The sequence below is a fragment of the Rhinoraja longicauda genome, chromosome 28, assembly GCF_053455715.1.
Source record: "Rhinoraja longicauda isolate Sanriku21f chromosome 28, sRhiLon1.1, whole genome shotgun sequence".
Lineage (NCBI taxonomy): Eukaryota > Metazoa > Chordata > Chondrichthyes > Rajiformes > Arhynchobatidae > Rhinoraja > Rhinoraja longicauda.
Genome location: NC_135980.1, coordinates 27,857,950 through 27,869,563, shown reverse-complemented (window position 1 = coordinate 27,869,563; position 11,614 = coordinate 27,857,950).

The window sequence follows — 11,614 nt, the reverse complement described above, 5'->3', positions numbered from 1 at the left end:
AATGAAGAAGGGATAATATATTTCCCAAACCAGAAATAATAACAACTTGAAGCAGAAACTGCAGATCGAGGTGTGCCTATGTGCCTGCCACTTTAGTTCTCCTTGGCTATAGAAATTGTCAATGGTACACACCATGCACTTGATCAAGTGGCTAATTTATTCTGTGTTGTTGGAGCTGCACCCAGGCAGGCAAAAGGACACCCTGACAAAGGATCCATCACATCCTTCCAATGGCCATACAGATAGCAGAAGGACATCAACAATCGAGAGCGGTTTAATTGTCATATGTACTGACAACGGAACAATGAAATTCTTACTTGCAACAGCTTAACAGGCCCATAAATGCAAAACACACAGATACATATATATGCAAAAAAAATTGCGACCAAAGACACCTACCATTATTTTAAAGTTTGTAGTGGCTGAGGTTAGTAGTAGATGTCGGTCACTAGTCTGTCTCCTGTCTCCCTCAACAACTTCTCCTTTGACTCCTCCCACTTCCTCCAAATCTGAGGCTGGGCACTCGCATGGGTCCCAGCTATGCCTGCCTCTTTGTGGGGTATGTCGAACAATCCACCCCCTCCCCTGGTACTTTCCCCTGCAACCATAGGAGATGCAACACCTGTCCCTTTACCTCCCCCCTCGACTCCATCCAAGGACCCAAACAGTCTTTCCAGGTGAGGCAGAGGTTCACCTGCACCTCCTCCAACCTTATCCATTGTATCCACTGTTCCAGATGTCAACTTCTCTACATAGGCGAGACCAAACGCAGGCTTGGCGACCGTTTCACTCAACACCTTCGCTCAGTCTGCCTTAACCAACCTGATCTCCCGTTGGCTTAGCACTTCAACTCCTCCTCCATTCCCAATCTGACCTTTCTGTCCTGGGGCCCCTCCAATTGTCATAGTGAGGCCCAGCGCAAATTGGAGAAACAGCATCTCATATTTCGCTTGGGCAATTTACACCCCTGCATTATGAACATTGACTAATTTCAGATAGTTCCACTGTCCCTCTCTTTCCCCTCCCCTTCCTAGTTCTCCCACTCGTCTTCCTATCTCCTACTACATCCTATCTTTGTCCCGCCTGCTCCCCTGACATCAGTCTGAAGAAGGTTCTCGACCCGAAACATCACCCGTTCCTTCTCTCCAGAGATGCTGCCTGACCCGCTGAGTTACTCCAGCATTTTGTGTCTACCTCTGAGAGTAAGAGTGTTGCTCTGACATTGAAGAATGAGAAAGACACAATACAGAGCTTTTGGAATGCTCTTGTAGACACCGTATTTAAGTGGCAAATTCAGTTATGTTGACCCACAGGATATTGACAATGTGGACTCAGCAAAGACAATGCCCCTTTTTAAAATTTATTATTTTTTTTTTTTTGCAGGAGTAGGCCATTCGGCCCTTCGAGCCAGCACCGCCATTCAATGTGATCATGGCTGATCATTCACAATCAGTACCCCGTTCCTGCCTTCTCCCCATACCCCCTGACTCCGCTATCATTAAGAGCTCTATCTAGCTCTCTCATGAAAGCATCCAGAGAATTGGCCTCCACGGCCTTCTGAGACAGAAAATTCCACAGATTTACAATTCTCTGACTGAAAAAGTTTTTCCTCATCTCCATTCTAAATGGCCTACCCCTTATTCTTAAACTGTGGCCCTTGGTTCTGGTCTCCCCCAACATTGGGAACATGTTTCGTGCCTCTATAATAATAATAATAATAATAATAAACATTTATTTTTTATAGCGCTTTTCCAGATGCTCAAAGACGCTTTACAAAAACAGTCAAGACATAAAAACAAAAAGACGAACTGTCCTGACGGAGAAGCGGCGAACAAATAGCGCCAGCGTCCTTTCAGGTCAGGGTCCGGCAGTAGACAATAAAGAACACAAGACACACAATTACAATTTTTAACACATACAGCCATCACAGTGATTGCTCCAGGCACACCCTCACTGTGATGGAAGGCAAAGAAAAGTCTTATCTCCTCCTCATTCTTCTCCCGTGGTGCCACAAGGCGATCGAGGCTCCTGACTTTTGAAGCCCCCACCGGGCGATGGAAGGCCCCAGGGCCGAGTCGAGCAGGCCGATGAAGATCCTGAGCCCCCACTGGGGGATGGAAAGTGCCGCGGCCAGGCCACGCAGGGCGATGAAGGGCCTGCGAGCGGGTCGATCAAACCTCACGCTCCGGGGCGGTCGAAGCTGCTACGGCTGGAGCTCCCGAAAGCCAGTCGCCAGCCAGGGACCTGCGAACTCCAGATGTGGCGGTCTGCAGGGCCCACGGCCGAAGCCTCCAAGATGGTAAGTCCAGGCCCTGCGACCGGAGTCTTCAAGGTCGATCCCAGCTAGAGGCCGCCGACTCCACGGTGTTAGGCCATAGCGCAAACGGAGATACGGCACGGTGAAGGTCGCATCTCCGTTGAGGAGGAGGTTGGGAAAAAAGGTTTCCCCCACCCCCCCCACCACCCCCCACATATACAGAGCTAAAAATAAATCAAAAGAAACATTTAAACGATAACAAAGACAAAAACAAAAAAAAAGACAGAGACACTGCCGGTGAGCCGCAGCTGCAGAACGCAGCCACGCCCCCTCTAACGTGTCCAACCCCTTAATAATTTTATACGTTTTGATAAGATCCGATAAGACAAGAGCGTAGACACCCTTGTTGGGGAAGGAAACGTTTGGTCATGTTACAGATTACAGTAGAATACATTTCTAGTGCCCACTGATCTGTTCTGAGTTGCCAGATTGGTTCTGAATTCATCCCATTTCACATAACAGTAATGTCACACAATTTGATGGATGCCATTTGGTGAAAGAAGCTAACACAAGAGTCGTGAGATGATCTCCTCTGACAATACCATTGTGAGAAGCAGATCGTGTGATGAGAAAGGAAAGGAAGTTCACCACCATCTGCGTAGTATTTTGTTTTGCATTTAGAATTTAATTTAGTGCTTTAAATTAGTTTTTTGGTTTTAGTCAAGAGTGAAAAGGTTGTTTGCTATTGGCACTTAATGCGCTGATTGGTAATAACATTTCCTGAATAGATTATAATTATTTTCAGTCGAGGCGAGTTAGTAATTGGGCGATGTGCGTGCAACTCATGAATATATGTTTTTTTCTAAACTTTGAATGAAGTAGTAAAGGCAGGAGTTTGGTAATTTTGTGCAGGGTAGAAAGGAGGTGTTGCCTAGTGTCCTATCTAAATTTTGAATGTTCCTTTCTGTATTTCTTATAAAATACTTAAAGGTAGTTAAACTAATCTCTCTATATACTCTCGCTTGTCAGTTGCTTTTACTCCAATTACAGGACTTCTAAAGAGGCTTATGAGCCTATTATGAGAACTGCATAGCATTAAAATGGGGCAGGAGATGGCTGATACGGTGGGCGAGTGGATAGGTAGTTTACACAGCACCTGTGTTTCCAATATATAGCCTTGATATTCTTAATTCCAATAACTTGGAATAGATAGTCTGTTTCAGGAGGCCTGTGTAAGGCTTATGAATAAAGGGATCTACCCAACATAACTGAGTGAAAATAATGAAGTCCATTAAGGATAGAGGTATTTGACAATCCAGTCCTCAGACATGGCTCTGGTCTGGAGGGTAGAAATAACTGCTCTCCTCTTGTAAACCCCCCAGACCTGGACAACCTATAGCAGGCATCTCATGGCACTGAAAAAACCCCACCAATGTTTCTGCAATATCCTCCAAATTCACTGGTAGGATGTGCCAATGTCAATATCACGCAACATGGATGGGGGAAAATATCACGGTTAAAGGAAAAGCTGCGAAACTGAAATTAAAACAAAAGGCTGAAAATATCCAATAGGTCAGGCAGTATCTGTAGAAAGAGGAACAGAGCTGACATTTTGGGTTGACTCATTGTAAGACACACTGAATGTTTCTAGCATTTTCTGATTTATTTTATAACTTTAAAACAAAATTAATGTTGTACTCAAAGCTTCCTTAAAGAATTGCAGTAACCCCACTGACTCCTTAGAATTCTGGAATAAACTTTTCAGGCAATTGAATTAGCAAGTAAAGGGAACATCAGAAGAGGCTCTAAGAAATTAAATGTGGGGAAGCACCCCAGGTGTCCAAAGAAATGGGAGAAATCCAAAGTGACATCATGAGAGTAGGTAGCTGAATGGATGGTGAAAATCAGCTGATTTGCGGCTTTCCAAATTAGAGCAAGGGTTTAAATGCAGTTAAATAAAATCTGCATTGTTGGTTTACAATATTTAAAAATTATTTTACTTTAAGATAGAAAACGGAAAGTTAGATGTATATGTTTATAAATCTTTGCGGAGCATATTGAGAGGGTGATCAGCAAAGTACATTAGATGCTGGGCTTCACCGATAGAGGCAAATAGTATAAGGAAAGAGGCCACGTTGAACCTTTGGAAAATACTACTTAAGCCACAAGCATAGTACTGTATCCAATTTTGTTCTTTATTTTAAGATCCTAGAGTTTGTAGAGAAAATTCATCCCAACCAGAATGGATCTGGAGATAAAAGAATTCAGATGCAGTTTAGAAACTGTTTGTTCTCCTTGGATAAAAAGAGAGTTTTTTTTAAATGTGATGTTCAAGTACATGGTAGGTTTACACATGCCCACATAGTAGAGCTGTCAATGATACTGTGTGATTTGATGACAAGGGACACACATTTAAAGTAATAGACCATAGATGCTCAGAGAAAGAGTGATAATGATCAGGAACTCAATGTGTAGCTATGTAATTGAAACCAAGTCAATAGGATTTTTAAAAAAGGGAATTAAATGGATACTTAGTGCAAATAGGCAGCACGGTGGTACAGCGGTAGAGTTGCTGCCTTACAGCGCCAGAGACCCGGGTTCGATCTTGACTACGGGTGCTGTCTGTACGGAGTTTGTACGTTCTCCCCGTGACCTGTGTGGGTTTTCTCCAAGATCTTCGGTTAATTGGTTTGGTAAATGTAAAAATTGTCCCTAGTGTGCGTAGGATACTGTTAGTGAGCCGGGATCACTGTTCGGCGTGGACCCGGGGCGAAGGGCCTGTTTCCGCGCTTTGTCTCTAAACTAAACTAAAATAATTTGCAGAGTCACAGGGAAAGGGAACAACCTAATCTCAGTTCTGACAGACTGACTCGTTTTTCTCATCCCACAGATGTAGCCTGACGAGCTGAGGCCAGCATTCTGTTTTTGTTTTAGATTTCCAGCATCTTTTTATTTGAATGGCTGGATTGCTCCACAAACAACTGCCACAGACTTGATAGGTCAAATGGCTGCCTTCTGAGCTGTAATAAAATTAGGCCAGAATAATTATTGTTGAGTGACTTCCTCCCTGACTTTAGTAATCTATGGGGTGGAGTTTTTATGGCAATATTGTATTTAATTCATCCTCATTGAGAATATCTTTTCAAATTCCAGAATGACCAATTAATTTAAATAATAAATTATTGCCTCCAAAATTAATTAAGTTCTCTAATGGCATGTTGGGATTGGAACATATACAGGCCTCTCGCACCTATCGTGTAAAGTGATAATGACTCGATGGAAAAACAAGCTAAAAATTAAGCAATTAAATGGTGAGATTGTTTTCAATGCAAATACATTACCAGTCATTTTGGGTAATTTTGAATTATGAATCAGATGTGGGCATACAGGGAATGAATAATATCTTCCTGGACTCTGTCCCAAATTAGTGACGTTTTACGAAAGCTATCAAAGTGAACTAGGTGCTCCAGTTCAGTTGTAAAATGGTACAAATCTTGCAACATATTAGGAAGGAACTGCAGATTCTGGTTTAAACCGAAGATAGACACAAAAAGCTGGAGTAACTCAGCTGGTCACATAGCATCTCTGGAGAAATGGAATAGGTGACGTCCTGAAGAAGGGTCTCCCGAAACATCACCTGTTACTTTTCTCCGGAGATGCTGTCTGACCCACTGAGTTACCCCACATTTTGTGCCTATCTTCAATATATTGAATTAGCGTCACTGCTGTGCTAGATTGAGCAGAGATTAAATATTCATATCAAATGGAATCTTCATCACAAATACTACATTGTGTAACTATTTCTTTCACATCCAAGCTCTTGTCCTTTTAACTTGGTTTAAACAGGACCTTCTAATACGGAAACGGGAATCTTTTTCAACCAATGAGTATTGCAGGGTTTCAAGTGCCAGGGATGACATTCTCATTGTAAGGTTGCTGGTGTGTCTGTCGGTTTTTTTGTTGCTGCCAGCATTAGCAAAGTAGCTCTAAAACAAGCTTTAAAAAGTACCCTGCACATAAATCACTACTTTCATTTTCTGCTGTTTTATTTTAAGTTAGTTTAATAGTTATGTAGTTCATTAGTTAATTGGGCTGCTTATTCCTTTGTTATGCCAGTGATGAATTAAATGTAATAATTGTTGTGTTGATTCTTGTTTCTTTGCTCCTGTACAATGATAGTTCTGATAGTTCTATTATCAGTCCACATAAAAGTAATCAAGGAAAGAAGAATGCTACATAAAGAGCCACCCTGACACTGAATGACCAAATTAATGAGTAACACTGAACTAAATCATGCCTGCAAACCACAATTTATCAATCTGTTACATCTTTGTGGGTGAAAAATACTTTTGTCAGCTCTTCACTGAGAAACTCTGTTTTTTGAATAGACTGTGGCTTTGAAAATGAAATCAAGACATGTTTTTTTCACTTCTTGATGTTTCACAGAATGTCTTTCATCTAGAATTTAAATCTAGAGGCCAAATGTCATTTCTAAGATACTTCCTTGGATCTCCCTCTGAACTATGATCAAACTGCTGAATATCAAACTCTTCAAACTGTATTTTATGGGATACATTTGTTTCAATTGTAAATAAGCCTCTTCCCCCAATTTCCATGCACACAGCACCCCACTATAATGATTCTATGCCCCTGGATCTGTGAAATTGCAGCACTGATCACAATGTCACCATGCTGCCCATTCTATATTGCCACGGTGCTGCACTTCACTTCCAACAAGTTTTCCATTGGAAAAAACTGGGCGGATTAAATGGAACACTATACAACCTACATTACAGGAACCATTTCAGTCATTGAGCTGAAATGTATAGGTGCCTTTCACACATATTCTGAGGCTGAACTCCAAGCTTCGTTGATGTGTTCACTGATTTAAAAAAACAACCCGAGGAAGGGGATTGGTTACCTTGCAACCTCCTTGTAGTAATCAGACACCATTGTCGTTTAAGAACACTGCTGCTACTTTAACCTGTGGTGTTCATAGAAATTAACAAGCAATCACTTCTTTTGACACTTGTGCAATGATAGTCTGTTAAACTATACTGGTTTTAGCTTGCAGTAATAAAATCAACTTATTGCTATTGAAAAGACATTTACTTTTGAAAATCCTGCAGAAAAGTAATTTTGTAATTGTAAACCCTTAACCCCTTTCCCCCATTGACACAATTGTTTTTATAATGCAATTTTCTATAAGAGGAGAGGAGGTTTCATAGGAAAGCAACTATTGTGTTTTAGCAGAACTACTTGTTTGTCCTCTAGTTGTTGACTTCTTTAGTTATTGTAGGTATCACAAAATACTGGGAGTAACTCAGCAGGTCAGGCAGCATCGAGGAGAGAAGGAATGGGTGAGGTTTCAGGTCGAGACCCTTCTTCAGACTGAAGTTACTGTCTTCTTTAAAACGTCCTTTCCCTTTTACTGTTTATACCTCTTTTATATCTATAGTCAGTTAACTGCAATTAACTCCCCCCTCCCCTCCTTCCCACTTAGTCTTTGTTCCAAATCTCTACCCTTCTCGGTATTTAGATTCAAATGCGAAGAAGAGCCACTGGATCCGGGAACTCCCGTGTGGCAGCAAGGTTCAACTCTTTTCACTGAGGTGGAGTGAAAATAATGAGAGGAAAAGAAATAGAAAAAAATATAGGATTATATAAACATTCATGTCAAACGGTATTTCAAGTAGGATGTCTGCTGCAACAACTCACTTTGTTTTTAAATCATTAAATCTTTGAAAATGGTGACCTTGTTGAATTCCAAAGTCTGTTTGCCAGTTTCTCCTAAAAAGGGAATATTTATTGAAGAGGTTCTTTCATCTGCATAAAGTGTGCTTGTCATCCCCTAGTGGGCAGAGTACATATTTTCTGTGTCAGTTGGACACGACTTGGCAAAAAGTTGCAAATTATATTTGTCAAAGGATAGCATATTACATATGGAAATTGTGTAAATCTACTAAATAATTTGTTTGCAGTTTCGAATTTTGGGGTGGGAGGAAGCTTCCTGCTATACAAAAATACTGGTTTGCATTTTGAAAGTTGGCAAAAAATGCTGGAGTAACTCAGCGGGTCAGGCAGTATCTCAGGAGAGAAGGAATGGGTGACTTTTTGGGTTGAGACCCTTCTCCGACCCAAAACGTCACCCATTCCTTCTCTCCTGAGATGCTGCCTGACCCGCTGAGTTACTCCAGCATTTTGTGTCTGCCTTCAATTTGAACCAGCATCTGCAGTTATTTTCCTACACAGTTTGCATTTTAACATCACTTGTATTTGACATGGTAATGAAAAAGTATTATATTTTTACCCGCTTGACTTCCTTTGCTGAAATTGTTCATCTTTTGTTTGACAAAATTAAATGGTTTCTTAATAATAAAGAAAGATTCAATATTCCTCTTCTCTAGTTTTACCTTTCACAGTTTATAGTATAAAATAGTGCATCCCATTTCCAAAAATAGAATTTGGTGACAATAAAGTATTTTGGAATTTTCCGAGGCCATGAAAAGTTAAACGCCTAAACAAGTTCTTAACTAATATTGTTTGGCTAGAGGAATCAAGAAGCATCATGATCCCAAAGCTGCTGTATATCCAGTCATGTTGGTAGAAATATGGTCACTGATCGCTGAGGTTACTTTTGGTGTTAGAGAAATTTTAGGAATTCTAGAATTAGGTAGATAGAAGATATTCATTAAAGCAAGAACTAGTTCTCAAAATGGGATTAAAAAAACCTGTTCACAATGTAACTTGCAATGATAATGTCAGGCCATTGAAACCAATCATCAAGTGCAGATCATTCTGATTCTGTAACAATTCTAACAATGCTGGGATGACAGTAGATGAATGTTTATGTTAATTGGCCTTTTTTGAAACCTTTATGATGAGATCAGGAAAGACATTCGAGAAAAAGGTTTAAAGAAGGGTCTGAGCTGTTTCTTTCCTCAGATGCGACCTGATCTGCTGAGATGGTCAAGCAGTGGCATGCTAGTACCTATCTCTGTCTTTGGCTGGTCTTATGAATTTCTGTACATTGGGGCACTATTGAAAGTACAAAAATGTGTTTTTTTCTGGGTAAGTGGAGGAGATAGATTCAGAGTCAGAAGCTGAGAATGATGGCTTGGAGTTGGGTGGGTGAACAAGTTATCAAGGATTGGTAAGAGGCGTTGTTAGGGAGGAGCCAGCGCTGCCTTCGCAGCTGCGGCTTGCCTGTAGTCCGTCTGTCTTTTGTGTTTTTTGTTGTTTTTGTACGAATTGTAGTTTTAATATGGTGTAGTGTTTGTATGTTATGTGGGGGGTGGGAGGGAACGGGAACTGTAAAATTCTCTCTCCCGAACGGAGACGCGACCTTTGTTTCTGTGTCGTGTCTCCGTTCCCGCTGCGGCCTACCACCGGCCATGCACCTGGGACCACCTGGGGCTCTGGTTTGCAGAGCCCGCGGCCCGGACTCACCACCTGCGGCACTGGCCGCTTTCGGAGGCTGTGGGAGCGGCTGCGACTCGTCTCCGGAGGCTCCGGCGCAGGCCGCGTGGACGTCGGAAGCCCGCAGGCCCCTAGATGGGGGCCGACACCAGGAGCTCCGGCAGCGGCAGCGATAGTGTCTTCGCCCGCTCCGAATCGGCCCGCCGCGGACCTTTCACCGTCCGGCGGGGGCTTCAATGTCGGGAGCCACGACCGCCCCGATGTGGCAACTCCAACAGCCTGACCGCGGGAGAAGACGGCAGGGGAAGAGAAAAAGACATTGTGGCCTTCCATCACAGTGAGGAGGTGACTGGAGGAGACTCACTGTGATGGATGTTTCTTTTGTTTGGTGTTAGTTTATGATTGTGTGTGTTATTGCATTTTTATTGATTATTCTTATTGGTCTTATTGTTGAACTGCGGGTAATGTTTCATTTCACTACACATTTATGTGTACGTGACAAATAAACGACTATTGACTATTGTTCTGCAAGAAGGATTGGGCTCAAGAAAGGTTGGGAGAGTGAAGACAGTGGGGAATGCGGAGATCGTGACTTCATTCATGAGACTAAACTTGAAGGGAGGCCAGGGTCAGATGCGAAATCAGTAAAATGGGGAGGTATTGGTGCCATATGATGAGTAACTAAAGTTTCAAAAATAAGCCTGGGGGCCAGTCCAGTGTAATTACAATCCAATTACCCTGAAAATACCTAACAAGGGCAGTCTCTGCGCAACTTGATCTGATATCCCCTACACTGTCTCGAATGGAATGCGTGGGTAATGACTTCATTCTATGCATGCCTGAACAGCCCCGGCTATATATTTTTATCATGACTTGATAATATATTGCCATTTGTTCATTATCACTGGGTCCAAGCCCTGGAACTCCCTTCCCAGCAGCATTTTGAGAGAACTGTACCATCACCAGAAGGTTGTAACATTTAAGAAAACAGCTCACCGTCCCCTTTTCAAAGGCAGTTAGAGGTGGCCTTGCCATTAATGCCCAGATATCCACAATATTTTTTTTAAAGGCCAGACGGCCTTCTGATCTGCTCTGCCATTATATTGCTCAATCCACAATTATTTGCATTTACATGGCATGTTACAACAGATTTGGCAAAGGTTTAAATTTCAGTAAAAGGTAAATATTAAGCTACAGAGCAAATATGGCACACCCGCAGATTGGAATGCATCACTACATTTTATTCTGTTCTGCAGAGACGTTAATATGAGATTAGCACAATCGTTAATACATTATTTAGAAAATATATTACATGAGAAACAGCAGTGGAGGCCACTCAGCCACTTGAGGCTGTTACGGTATTCATCAAGATCGTGGGTGATCTTCTACCTCAAAACCAACAGCTACATTCCTATGTATTTCTTTAATATCCAGAAGTTCATCAACCTCTATTTTTAATGCAATCAATGATGCAGTCGCCATAGAAATCAGGAGTAGAAAGTTCCAACGATTCACCATCATTATTCAGCAATGATCCTTGTTCAGAGCACTATTCCTTTTTGTGCCTTAAAGGAATACATTTGTTGCAAATTATGTGAGCTATTATCTGTCCATTGCAGCCTTGACTTTTTTATTTCCTATCAACAAGCCAATTTTGGATCCAATTTACCAAATTGCACCTTAATCTATACATACACTTTTCAATTTAAGATATGAGGACTTAACTGCTACTCATATCTTAATTAAAATAGAAAATGCTGGAAGCAGTCGGTTAGGTAGCATATGAGAAAAAAATGTTTTAGTAGAAGACCCTTTATCCAACTTCTTCAAAGTTGGCATTACTGGAAGTGACAGTAAATTCATACCTTTGTAATTTCCTTAGTTTAGACACAACTACATAATATTCAAACAATGTAAAATTCTACAAGTTTATGGTCA